Source organism: Pinus tabuliformis, chromosome 2_2, assembly GCF_031772625.1.
Source record: "Pinus tabuliformis cultivar Carrire ecotype Pingquan chromosome 2_2, CPIR1, whole genome shotgun sequence".
NCBI lineage: Eukaryota > Viridiplantae > Streptophyta > Pinopsida > Pinales > Pinaceae > Pinus > Pinus tabuliformis.
Window position 1 is genome coordinate 201,117,641 of NC_142300.1, and position 14,281 is coordinate 201,131,921.

A 14,281-nucleotide genomic window follows, 5' to 3' on the forward strand; every position below is an offset into this window, starting at 1 on the left:
TTATGAAATGAATAGAAAAAACACAAACAACCAACAAGATACAATCCCCAGCGGAGTCGCCAATTTTTTGTTGGGAAAAGTATCCAATACGGAATGACCCTATCCCACTCTAAGGGTGATAGTACCTCAGCAACAATCAAAGCAAAGCTATTCGAGATTACTTCTTTATGAGATGTAAGAGAGGGGAGAAAGAGATCCACTAACTGTTGTCTTCCGCTAATGATTGATCCAATCTTCTCTCTTTGCTGCTTGCTCCCAGCTCCTTGCTCTTTCATTGGCCCAGCTACACCAAGATCCTGCAAAATGGAAAGAGAGGGAAACTACAAGAAGCATACATTCATAATTGATTCAAGGATTAGAATAAATCAAACACACAAGTATAAAAATACACCATTGAGACACATGCATATAGAAGAACCTCAAATACTTTATTAATGGAAGAAGTAAAGTTCTGGAAGTAATACAACCATAAAAGGCCCAATCCAGCATCACCTCCCAGCACAAAGAAATCTCCTCTTCACCTCCTTCAAGCAAATCACCCAATAGTTCTATACTCAAACGAACAACACTTCCTTACATTCACAAGATTCCAGCCTTCCTAGACCTCATGAGAGAGCTCTATATATAGGAGTTTTGGAGAAAGGATGAGTCAACTTGAGCTTGGCATGGAGCTGACTAGTGTCCTCTCCCACTTCAGTTATTCTTTAGTTCTTGAGTCCACTTGGAGGTTCTTGCTTCCACTTGGAGATCTAGACCCTCTTACTCATCACAAGTCGAATTCCCTGATCCAAGTGTCATTTTGGAAGCTTCCTGGGCATTGACACCTTGAGGAATGACTGTGCCACTTGGCCAAACTCGCCCAGCGCAGGTAGCCTTCTTTGCAGTTGACATTCAGCGCAGGTACACAGTGGAGCAGTTGACATTCAGCGCAGATGCTCAGTGGAGCAGTTGACATGATCCAGAATTAGCTTGTTTTTTAGTGTTTTCAGGTGGAGAACTGATATTCAGTGCTGTGGTTTGCTGACCTTGTTCCTCTAGGGGTAGGAACAACATGTTTAGGGACTTTGGATCCCTTAGATTATGGACATTTCATGCTTCATGTTGTAAGGCACAAAAATGTCTATAACACCTATGAGCTACCTCCTTGATATGTGGGCCTAATCCTATCTTTGGAGGAGGCTTAACTCCCTCTCCCAACCTATAAATTCCCCCTCTACCATTCCTAAATGGTTAATCTATCTCCATTTTCACCCCTATGATGAGCTTGTGCTTAGAGGCTATTAATTAGACTTGGAGAAGGAGTTTTAGAGAGTTTCTTGGCTTGGACTTGGATTACCACACAAGGAGAACCTTTCAAAATCAATTCTATGGTTGCAAGCTTCCCCTTTATTCTTCAAATAATAATACAATTGTTGGTTCATCTTCTCAAAATATATATGTTCATGTCTATATTGGTTTGGCATTCCTTGATCAGCTAAATAGGTTATTATTGGATTTTCTATTGGTTTCGGTATGCTTTTTTGTCTCTTGGTCACTTGTGCAGGTACATAAGTGTTGGAAGAAGTAGGAACAAGTACATGACACAAGCAGTTAGAGGATCTCAACAAAGGAAATCAGATTAGCATCATAGCAAGGTAGGCCTTCTCTCTTGTTCTACTTCTCAATTATAATATAGGAATATGTCTAATTGATTATCCCTTTAGTTGCTAGACCCACTCATTGGGCTAGAGGGATCTTCTTTGTCTGTGGAGAGGATTAACCTTGTCAACAATAAGCATTGGATTAATCCTCCTTAATTTTTGTTTAAAGAGTTTATGTTCTTCTTTCAATCAGATTTTATGTTGTATTATGCTGGTGTCATAGTATTTTAGCTCCTCATAAATCCAGGCAAAGACATCAATGTATTCTTTGAACAATTTAATGTACTTTAGCTTTTCAGCTGGAGGTAAGGATTTAGACAGTTTCATCATTTTGGGTTGAAGTTCAGTCCCAATGTTATGTTCCTCAACACTAGCTCCAATGGGTTCAATTTTGAGCTTCATAGATACATCATTGAAATCAAATAGATATTCTAAAGGAACAACCACTCTTGGCAAGATGTTGTCTTTCAGTTTTAAAATATATGTTTCTTGTTTTTCTTCATTTATTTCATGAAATTATAATTTATTTACACTAGTATGTACCATATCTTCTATATCAAATTCTACATCTATATTAGTATCTTAAAATTCATCTTTAGACTGAAGAAAGTTTTCAATCTAAGCATTATTGCCAAAAACTTGCGAGTATCTAATGTTATCAGATATAGTAGGTCTATTCTTCATTTTGACTATATATGGATGAGTAGGAAAAAATGGTAATTTACAAGTAATTTCTGAAGTAGCAAGACCATCAGGCAGTATATTTTGATCTCTTGAAACTGCAGAAAAACTATATTCAGTGAAAGAATCAAGAAAGCCTAACACAACGTTTCTATAGGCTCTCATCCTAGGATGTTTTGCAGAGTATTCTCCTTTGATTTTTTTATCAATAACTCAGAATCTCCATGAATGGAAATTCATTTAGCACCAAGTTTCTTCAAAAGTTGTAAACCTAAGAGTAAGGCTTCGTACTCTTCAACATTATTGGAACACTGAAAATTTAATTTGTAGGAGTGACCTTTTGAGTGATGAGTATATGAATTAGAAACCCATACACTAGCACCAACTCCTTCTTTACCCACTAATCCATCAAAATCAAAATTCCATGAGACTTCATATGAATTATCCTGGTCAGTGATTAATGTTTGACCGTTAGCATTGAGACAAAAATTGGTACTATGGATTTGAATTTGTTCTTGTGTATTTTCATCATTGTAAAGAATAAATAAGTCCAAATCAAAATGAACAGAATATATAGGATAGTTGTTAGGCCTATCCTGAGTGGTGACCATAAATTTCACGAGTTTCTCTCTATAAAGTCTTATGTTCTAACCAAAGACTTGGATTGTTGCATAATACATATACATATGTAAGGTTCCTTAGATTTTGGCTCCCTGACGTAGGGCTAGGCCTGCAATACCTAGGATCATTAACATCTGTGTATATCAACGTTCATCTCAGTCTTTTTCCTCAAATCAAAAACTTCAATAGTTGGCAAACTCATACAATACCATTATAATGCGGAAGCCTTCAACATAAGTTTATTCCCATGACTCAACCATTCTTCTTTCATGCATTTAAACCCAAACTACATTAGAACTTTTACGAAGGACTTTTGACTATCCACCATAAATTTTAAAACTAGGTTTAAAATCCCAACACTTGTCTATAACTCAATCTTGTGATTTTATGATTATGAACCCAAATCAACTATTGTATGTGGGAAGTGTTCTACTCTACATCATTGGCAAATACTTCCAATCCAACCAAACATTTGCATGCTTCCATAAACAAAACTTGTAACTTCTCGTTTATATGTGACTGAATTAAAAGAATGTGCTATTACTCAACGTGCACACATATCGATTTTATGAATCACATATCAATGAGATTTGTTTGAAATTAATGTCAGAATATCAGCGTTCCAAAATTCATTACCTCCCGTCTAACTAATAATTTCAAACATCACCAATCGCCCAAATGCCAAGAATCGACTTGGGGTTCATTGTTCCTGTGCGCCTTTATATTTTTAAACAAGATGGGCATTATTTAATCAATCAAAATTACAATGTTATCCATCCTTTTCTCAACACATAATACTGGTTGATTACTGGTTTATCAATGTTTCAAATTCAAATTCCAGGCTTACATCAAATGCTACGCTCACAATTTGCGTCCAACCATGATGAAATTCCAACAATCTGCTCAAATAATTAATATACCATCCCAATCGACCATCGCAACATGGTTCTGACCAGATTATGGAATGTGTCTTCATTACTTTTTTCAACACGAATTGCATTCACATTCGGCTCAATACAAAATCTGAAGTCGACCCTTCCAAACTCAACGTTTCCTCAACTTCTGTCCAGCGCACCTGCACACCTTCCAAGCACTTAAATAACATCATTATTTAACTGTCATTTAATCAATCTGCGCGTCCTGTGACTTCATAAATTAACTGGATTTTAATTCAAGCTCAGCTTAGGTAATGATCAGTCTTCACATCGTTCCATTGACCAGCGTTCCATCAGTTTAAAAACATCGATTATACAGTTTGACTTAAATCGATTTCTTTCCCTTATGCTTAACACAATTACAGTTGAGTCTATTCATACAATTATGACCGAATACAATCACAAATTTTGGACATTTCTCATTAAAACTAAATAGAACTTCTACTTCATGATGAAGCAGTTGGGCGCTCACTTTTCCTCCATTGCTGGAAATTAACCCCACATAGCATGTTAAATCATTACGTTGTTCATACCATTCAGCTGTCAACCTGATTTACATCATTAATAAGTGAAATCGATCTTGCTTGTGGCGCTTACACAATTCACAACAGATATGAAAGTCTACTCCTGATTTAGATATGGCATTGTGCATTCTTCAAAACATATCTACTATTACTCATTATAGCAGTACAAAAGATGTGAAATCGAATTTCATAAATGTTGCAATTGCTGCCACTGTTTCATTTCAAGTCTGCGCCCTTAAACACCCATTAAAATCGACTTCCAACTAAAATTTTCACTTAGAACGACGCCCTATTAATTTGCAAACAAAGATTTCAATGTCATTTTACCCTTAATGGTTTGCATAACAATTTTCACACAAATAAATGTGATTTCAATTCCATCAATCATTTCTTCATTAATACAACAATGCCATGAATTTCAGGAAACAAATAAACAATTTCTCACTCAACCAATGTATATAAACTGAAACAAAAAAAATGACTTACAAACTTCTGTTGGCCAAATATTTCAATTATGTGGCCCTTTACAATGCCTTGCTGTTCAAACCTACTCTCAATCTCACACCCTCTCCCAATCTCAATATCTTTTTCTCTCCAAAACCCCTCCTATTTATTAATAAAATATTACAAATTATCACACCCCCTTTTCACATATTTACAAAATAAAAAAAACGCCCTTGATGCTCCTGCATCAGACTCCCCATGTAAGAAAATTCATGACCACCTGGTCATAAGTCTGGATATTTCCTCCTGGATCCCAAATTTTGTTTTGTAATCTTTCCTTGCTTGTCAATTGCTTCACTGTTGTTGTCTTCCAGGTTTCCATATTTTGTGTTGTAATGCTCCACTTGCTCTGCTCTTGCAATCTTTCACTGTCATTCTCTTGTTGTCGTTCCTTTTCTTTCTTTCGGCTGTCTTTCTCTGGGATGTTTTTATCATTAACCTCCTTATCAACTCAATTTCTTTGTCCAGTATATCCTCTGTTTGCTGATTGTTTCCATCCCTTGATTGCTGAATTCTCATTCTTGCTTGCTCTTCACTTGTTTTGATCACCTTTTCTGCTGCTGCTACTATAAATGTTGCATCACATGTTGCTCTAGCTGTCACTATGAATGTTGCGGCCTCCCTAACTTCCTGTCCCTCTGCAACATTCCTTTGCTCATCATCTGCAATTTCTTTTATGACAACTGCTTTGTCATCCTTCTTCAGCAATCTATCCTGGACATTCATCCTCTGTTCTTCCAATTTCCTCCTTTGAAAGTCCAATTCTCTATATAACTCAATGATTTTACTTGGAGTGGACTTTGGAAATTTTACACGATCTTCCATTTCCTCACATGCCCTTTCTTCTCCTAAATCTTCCTTAACATCCTTCAGTAGATGTTCTTCCTCTTCTTCCAAACCTGCAATCACACACAAATCATTAGTTTTAAAATCACAAGACCTTACGGTCTTATTTGATGCTTCAGTCATCAAGTCTTCGGGCTGCTTTGAATCATTCATATGATTCAACTCCTCTAGCTCTTCATCACTTTCAAAAAGTAATGGTCCACTCTCTGGGTAACATATCGAAACTTCAACATCTTCTTCAACATCTTCCTTTTGCTGTAGTTCAACTGTTTTGAGCTTCTCTATTCTCTGTCTGGCATCAATAACCTGTTCAAGTTCCCTTAGTTCCTTTATCAACTGCATATTTACCTGATGATTCCACTTCTCTTGTAGCCTCTGCCATTTCAGCTTCTTTCTCATGACATAACCATGCTTCTGGTCTTCCTCATTTCTTTGCAACATCTCCATTAACACCTCAAGCTGAAATGCTATCTCAGCCTTCTCCCTTTCATATTCCTCTTTGCTTAACTGTCTCTGTATGCCAACTGCCTTGGCACCCTTCTCCTTTTGTCCTCTGCTGTGATTTATTTCAGAACCTTTGTTACGACTGTCACTAGTCATCATCCTTTCCATCTCTATGAGTTCCTTACTCACTTTTCTATGAGTTGCACTAAAGCCTCTTCAGCAGCAAGTCCTATCCTGCCGCCACTTACCTCACCAAGCTCTCCTCACTCAGTCTTTTGGCAAGCAATTGGTTCTATCTCTGGAACCTCCTTTGAGCACTTCTCTTTGCTCTTTCTGGCTTCAACTCATATGCTTGTTCACAACTGTCTTCCTTATCCAGTCTCTATTGGATTTCCTCAAGGTTCTGCCACCTCTATGTTTTTACCTAGAAACTTTCACCAGCTTCCTTTATCTGTTAGCAATTTCCTTTTGGGAGTTGCAATAATATTTCAATGCAAAGACTACAATATTCTATTCTTCAAATCCAAATAAAACCATATCATCTTACCTCCAAGATCTCGTCTGATCTTGTCCTTCCATTTACCTGCACTTCATTTACCTTCAGAATCTCATCACTCCTGCAAATCTGTTCAGCAAATCTTTATGCTTCCTCTGCACAAATTCTCGATATTCAACCACTGTCAATCAGATTTTAAAATCTGATCCTCTCTTCCAATCTTCTGGCTTTATCCGGCAAACTTCAGCTGTCAGCAATAATTCCTTCTTTGCTGAGTTTCTTCTTTGCTGCAACCATCAATCCTCAATCTTTTTCTTGTCAGTAAAACCCAATTCAAAATTAAACAAAACAATACCTGCACGATTCTTCCTTCATTCAGCTGCATTCTGGTTGCTTGACTGTCAGATTAGAATCTGATCTCCTTTGCCTGCATTCTGTTCACTTGCAATTGTATATGCTGCATTTAAAATCTGATCTTCATCATTCATCATACATTCAAAAATACATTTCAGTTCAACAAACCTTCTTGTCCTCATTCAGAAAAGCAAACATTCTTCATTTCAACAGAGCCAAGCTCTGATACCAAAATGACGCAGGGCTAGGCCTGCAATACCCAGGATCATTAACATCTGTGTATATCAACGTTCATCTCAGCTTTTTCCTCAAATCAAAAACTTCAATAGTTGGCAAACTCATACAATACCATTATAATGCGGAAGCCTTCAACATAAGTTTATTCCCATGACTCAACCATTCTTCTTTCATGCATTTAAACCCAAACTGCATTAGAACTTTTACGAAGGACTTTTGACTATCCACCATAAATTTTAAAACTAGGTTTAAAATCCCAACACTTGTCTATAACTCAATCTTGTGATTTTATGATTATGAACCCAAATCAACTATTGTATGTGGGAAGTTTTCTACTCTACATCATTGGCAAATACTTCCAATCCAACCAAACATTTGCATGCTTCCATAAACAAAACCTGTAACTTCTCGTTTATATGTGACTGAATTAAAAGAATGTGCTATTACTCAACGTGCACACATATCGATTTTATGAATCACATATCAATGAGATTTGTTTGAAATTAATGTCAGAATATCAGCGTTGCAGAATTCATTACCTCCCGTCTAACTAATAATTTCAAACATCACCAATCGCCCAAATGCCAAGAATCGACTTGGAGTTCATTGTTCCTGTGCACCTTTATCTTTTTAAACAAGATGGGCATTATTTAATCAATCAAAATTACAATGCCATCCATCCTTTGCTCAACACACAATACTGGTTGATTACTGGTTTATCAACGTTTCCAATTCAAATGCTAGGCTTACAGCAAATGCTACGCTCACAATTTGCGTCCAACCATGATGAAATTCCAACAATCTGCTCAAATAATTAATATACCTTCCCAATCGACCATCGCAACATGGTTCTGACTAGATTATGGAATGTGTCTTCATTACTTTTTTCAACACGAATTGCATTCACATTCGGCTCAATACAAAATCTGAAGTCGATCCTTCCAAACTCAACGTTTCCTCAACTTTTGTTCAGTGCACCTGCACACCTTCCAAGCACTTAAATAACATCATTATTTAACTATCATTCAATCAATCTGCGCGTCCTGTGACTTCATAAATTAACTGGATTTTAATTCAAGCTCAGCTTAGGTAATGATCAGTCTTCACAGTGTTCCATTGACCAGCGTTCCATCAATTCAAAAACATCGATTATACAGTTTGACTTAAATCGATTTCTTTCCCTTATGTTTAACACAATTACAGTTGAGTCTATTAATACAATTATGACCGAATACAATCACAAATTTTGGACATTTGTCATTAAAACTAAATAGAACTTCTACTTCATGATGAAGCAGCTGGGCACTCACTTTTCCTCCATTGCTGGCAATTAACCCCACATAGCATGTTAAATCATTACGCTGTTCATACCATTCAGTTGTCAACCTGATTTACATCATTAATAAGTGAAATCGATCCTGCTTGTAGCGCTTACACAATTCACAACAGATATGAAAGTCTACTCCTGATTTAGATCTGGCATTGTGCATTCTTCAAAACATATCTACTATTACTCATTGTAGTAGTACAAAAGATGTGAAATCGAATTTCATAAATGTTGCAATTGCTGCCACTATTTCATTTCAAGTCTGCGCCCTTAAACACCCATTAAAATCGACTTCCAACTAAAATTTTCACTTAGAACGACGCCCTATTAATTTGCAAACAGAGATTTCAATGCCATTTTACCCTTAATGGTTTGCATAACAGTTTTCACACAAATAAATGTGATTTCAAGTCCATCAATCATTTCTTCATTAATTCAACAATGCCATGAATTTCAGGAAACAAATAAACAATTTCTCACTCAACCAATGTATATAAACTGAAACAAAAACAATGACTTACAAACTTTTGCTGGCTAGATATTTCAATTATGTGGCCCTTTACAATGCCTTGCTGTTCAAACCTACTCTCAATCTCACACCCTCTCCCAATCTCAATATGTTTTTCTCTCCAAAACCCCTCCTATTTATTAATAAAATATTACAAATTATCACACCCCCTTTTAACATATTTACAAAATAAAAAAAATGCCCTTGATGCTCCTGCATCACTCCCCATGGCGGGAAAGCAACATTCCATATTTGAGTGGGATATCGGCAACAACTATATCCATAAGTACACTTTTGGCAGGGATTTGGACTAAATTTACACAGAAATCTTTTATAAGTCCAAGGCACTTAACTTGACTAGAATCAAATGAATACAAGTCTTTATACCTTTTGGTAATATCTAATCCCAGCTTCTCAATAATTACTTTCGGAATAAGGTTGTGGGAGGCCCATGAGTCAAGCATAGCATTGCGTAAGATTTTGTCATGAATAGTTAGACTAACATAAAAGGGAGGAACATCTCCCTATTGAAGTTTTCCATCAACTTCTAGGCCAAATAAAAATTTAGGTTGATCATCTGATACATTAACTGTATCAGTGCCTTCTCTTATGCTCAATGCTTTCATTACGTAGGGTCTGTAAGGAGTTTTATTCATCAATTTTGTCAAAGGAATAGGGATTTTGAGGTTTGCCAATTCATTTTCTATATTAAATTATCTCTATGTTTTATTTGAATTGACAACTTCGAATTTATTAGCCACATATCTTTGGGTTGTATCTCTGGGTTGGATGGTAGAGGGATCATTTATTTGAATTGTTTTGGATGCAGTGTCAGGTTTTTCCTGGATTATAACATCAAGATTCTTTCTAGTAAGAATCTCAATATTCCTTTTGGCAGGTATTTTAGATGGTTTATTTGGAGGAGTATCAGATATTTTTCTACTCCTGAGGTTGTATTGTTTATGAACTTCCATAATGGAATTCTCAAATACTTTTTGGTAATCATATGTTTCTTTAGGTTCTATTTCATTTTGGGATAACAAAAAATGTTCTCGATCTTCCTCAGTAAGAAAAATATAGTCATTATCATTTACTCCTAATAGGTTTATTTCAGTATTATTTGTATCAACAACTACTTTAGCCTCCTCATATGTATAATTTTCCTAGAAAGAAGGTATTACCTACTGGTCTGGACTCTTTTGGTCCCTTTTTTTATTCAAGGGTTGATTTCTTTGATATTTTGGATTTCTTATTTGCCCAATTTTAATTTCTCTTTGAGTATTCCTATCAGTTATATTGATTCTTTCCATCATTTTCTGTACTGTTTTGAGTAGATTGTCTAATTTATAATCATAAAAAATAGAAGATGAAGGTTCCTCTTTTATCATTAGTCTTTCTTCAGCCTTTAACTTAGCTTTCTTGGCTAATAAATTAGCCTCTAATTTAACTGTTTTTGCTTGCATCTCCTCTAAGGTGGAGGGATTTATTTCTCTCAGTTGATAGGCGATATCAACATCGAATCCTTCTGGAGAATGTATCAGTGCCAAGCATGGGGGAGGTATAATGGAAATGGGAATCATATTGTAAACCCTATTGAATCTATCACAATACTCTTCTACAGTTTCATTTGGACCTCTCGTAAGGTTTTTATAATCATTAAGGATCTGTAGAGGACTCTTTTTAATTTCCCATCTAGTTAGGAAATAATGTTAAAAATAGCAAGGTCAGTTATACTGCCTACTGCTAGGTCTTTGAACCACTTTCTGACTTCTCCACTTAATATCTACGCAAATAGCCTCAGTTTCACACCATTCTCATCTGCTTTGTGAAGATAAAAGAATTCATTCATCCTATCAATGTGTTGTTGTGCAGTAACAAGAATAGTACTGTCAAACTAGGGTATCCTAGTCTGATAGTCTTGGGTCATATTATGTGATTGTGAAGGTAGAACCAAAGATGCATAGTGAGAAACCATGATATTTGGTCTTAAGGGAGGAGCAGATATAGGATTTTTGGGAATTAATTGAGTGAATAGTTGAGATACTATTGGATGACTAGTTGAAATTACAGAAGAGGAAGGGCCAACTAATGTTGGATGAATCGATTGGGAGGATGAAGCAGATGCAACAATAGTAAGAGCAGAGAGCTCAATAAACCTTTGTATATAAGCTTGATGTATAGCCTAATCAAGGGCTAAAATAGGATCTTGTAGTTTGTCAAACTCCTGAAGGGATTTCTGATCTGAATCAAGTTCAATGGATGGTCTTATTGGTTTATAAGGTTGAAGAATGGTTTCATCAACCACTGTCTGATCAATAAAAGATGCAGGCTTAGTCCTTAAAAGACTGTGTTCGAAAGGTAAGTCAAATTGTATATCATGAATAATACTTAGGTTCTTAGGAAGGGAATTGGCCCTTGAAAGAGGTATATTGCTTCCTTGGCTTTTAGCTAACCTTCTCCTTTTGAGTATTTTTTCAAGATTGTCTAGAATTTTAGGTAGGTCTTGATCAGGATTGCTCGAGTATAAACTCTTTTTGGAGCTAGATTTTTTTTATTTTTGAAAGTAAAACAACCTCTAATCACTTATTTCTAATGTCTTAATCATTAAATTTCTTGAAATAAGGATATAGAAACTAGGGAAATAATCTTATGATGGTGGAATAAAGGATTATTTTTAAATTCCCCAGTATGATCGCCAGAATGTTAGCACTCAGTAATTTTTTGAGGTTGCAGAATAAAATCACTAAGATAACCACAAACCAACTTTAGAAGTTGGGATCAAGCCCTACCAGCTTCAGAGAGGGCTCTCTCTGTAAATTTTAACTTTTTTTGATTAAATATTAGGTTAGTTATGAAGTTTGTGGTTTGATTTGTGTTTGAGTGGTTGGTTGATAGCTTAAGTTTCCATTAGGCTATGGAGTCTATTACATAAAATAAAAATTAGCTATAGTATCTATAGATAGATCTCACAAGGAAAGGTAGCCAAACCGACTGGATTCTTTAAATTCTACGAAATGGAGAAGATGAACAGAATAAGGTTCACTTTAAAATATAGAGCATTGTTACTTGAATTATATATTCAAATATTAGAAGAAAACATAAACATTATTCCTAGCCAGGTGGAGTTTAGATTTAAACAAATTTTTCCCTTTATTTATCTATTGAATAATTTATATTTAGAAAATAATCATGTGCTATAAATAGATAGATATAAACACACAAAACATATAGATGTACATCACCAAACAACTTGACACATGAATCCTGTGAAAGAGCTTTTGTATTACTTTTGGAAAATGTGTTGATACTTCAGAGAAAGATATACAATAGTGTTTCTTCATACAAAACCAACCTCTACTACTTCAACGATTGAAGTATTTATACCTAATTTAAAAAATATCCTGTGATGAAAAAGAGGATGCATTTACAAAATGATAGAACTAAATTAAGCTAACTTATTACAATGAAAAGAGGAAATCGAACTGTCTGAAGTGGTGGAACTGAAATGAATGAACAACTAGCTATCTGGTGCTAAAAAAATGGATGTGTTGTAACACTGAGTTGTGCTGCTGAATTAAATTTTACTCTAGTAATTCGCAGAGTTTATCCCAACGCTTCTCGCTTGGGATATTCATCTTCATTAATTTCCTATACACTTCGTCAACTTAGGTATACTTGGAAAATGTTGGCCAGATGATGAACACATTTCAAACTGCATACTAGCTATCAAGATCAAATGATAGTACTTCTTGGAATGCCCTTCCTCTCATGCTGAGGCTTTCGATTGTAACTTTCGAGTTGTTTCTTGCCTTTTTCATAATCTATGCACTGTAATCCGGCCACGTACTGATCCTATCATTAATCACTAACAATTTTGGAAGCCCTTTCTTGTAGAGAGGCTCTAGCTTGGAAAAGAATCTATGTATGCCTGTGTTCATGTTTTGACCCTTCTCTTTAAGCTGTCTCATCAGGTTCATTTTAGTCATCACCTTCCTAACTTCCAGAATTGTGTCGGTCCTGTCTTCAATTTCTAATGCTTCCAATTCTTGACAATTCTAGGAATTTAGAAATTTAGAATACTCACTGGCTTCATTTGGTTTATCTCCTAGCTTCTTTTTAACCTACTCAATCACTTCAATCAAACTTTCAAAAAGTTCCTTTTGTTAAAAAATAATTTGGATTGAAGGCAAAATTTCTCCCACGTCTTCATTATTTGTTTTCTAGATATTTTCTTTCACCTATGCCAATGCTTTTCCCATGGCATAGTATTCTTCCATTTTTTGCACTCTCTGGGATAGTGTTTGGGTCTTCTATGTTTCTATTAAATAAGAATTATGAAAATTTAGACTCTGCTCCTCTAAAACTTTTATTTCTAGTATTAGTTTCTTTAGATCTTCTTCTTGTATAGTCATGTTTTCCATACGTTGAGCTAACTTCACTGAGTCATCCACATCTAATGTGGGAAACACTGTTGAGGATGAGGTTCGCGCTGTAGTAGTTGTTGTAGGGACAACTAATTGTAGCAGAGATGAAATTGGAACGGCATTAAGAGGAACAAATGCAAGCTGTAACTTCTACTCATTTTCCATTATAATCTTATCCATTTCTGCTCCCATTGCTATAATCTGGGCATCTTGCTCCACTAGCAGCTTTAGAATCTCTTCCTTTTGTAGCTCTGTCTCTGCAAGTTCTTTAGCCTGAGGGGTCTTATGTTGCTGGCAGCTTCAATTGCTTCTTTAAATCTGCAATATCAACATTCTTCTTTCTGATTATTTCTTTTGTAGATTTTGCATTGTCTGGATCAAGGCCTTCTTTGACCACCATTCCCTCCAAGTATTTGATTCTGCTATCTTTGGAAAGTGAGAATATTTTCTCCAGTTTTAGTTGAGACTACACATTATTTAGAGTAAGTTGTAGTTTTGATGCAGTCATGGCAGTTTGAGTGAAAGTTGATTATACCATCTCTCCTACTTGCCTATGCATATCTATTTGATCCAAAGGATGGACATCCTTTGCCTCAAATTCAAAAGTGATATGTTTGAAATCTGATGCTGACTTTGGTTGAGGGACGTGGGCCTTCAAGAATTCCATATGCTAAGATGAGTTTGTACTGAATGGAAGAGGATTGCTTTCTTAAATGAGTTGATATATTATCATGAATGGC

The 14,281-nt window shown here is 35.6% G+C and overlaps 1 pseudogene; it reads left to right on the forward strand.

Annotated features, from left to right (window-relative positions):
• The window catches only part of LOC149192064 (protein rough sheath 2-like), a 115,723-nt pseudogene that overhangs the window by 47,984 nt on the left and 53,458 nt on the right, over positions 1 to 14,281 (forward strand).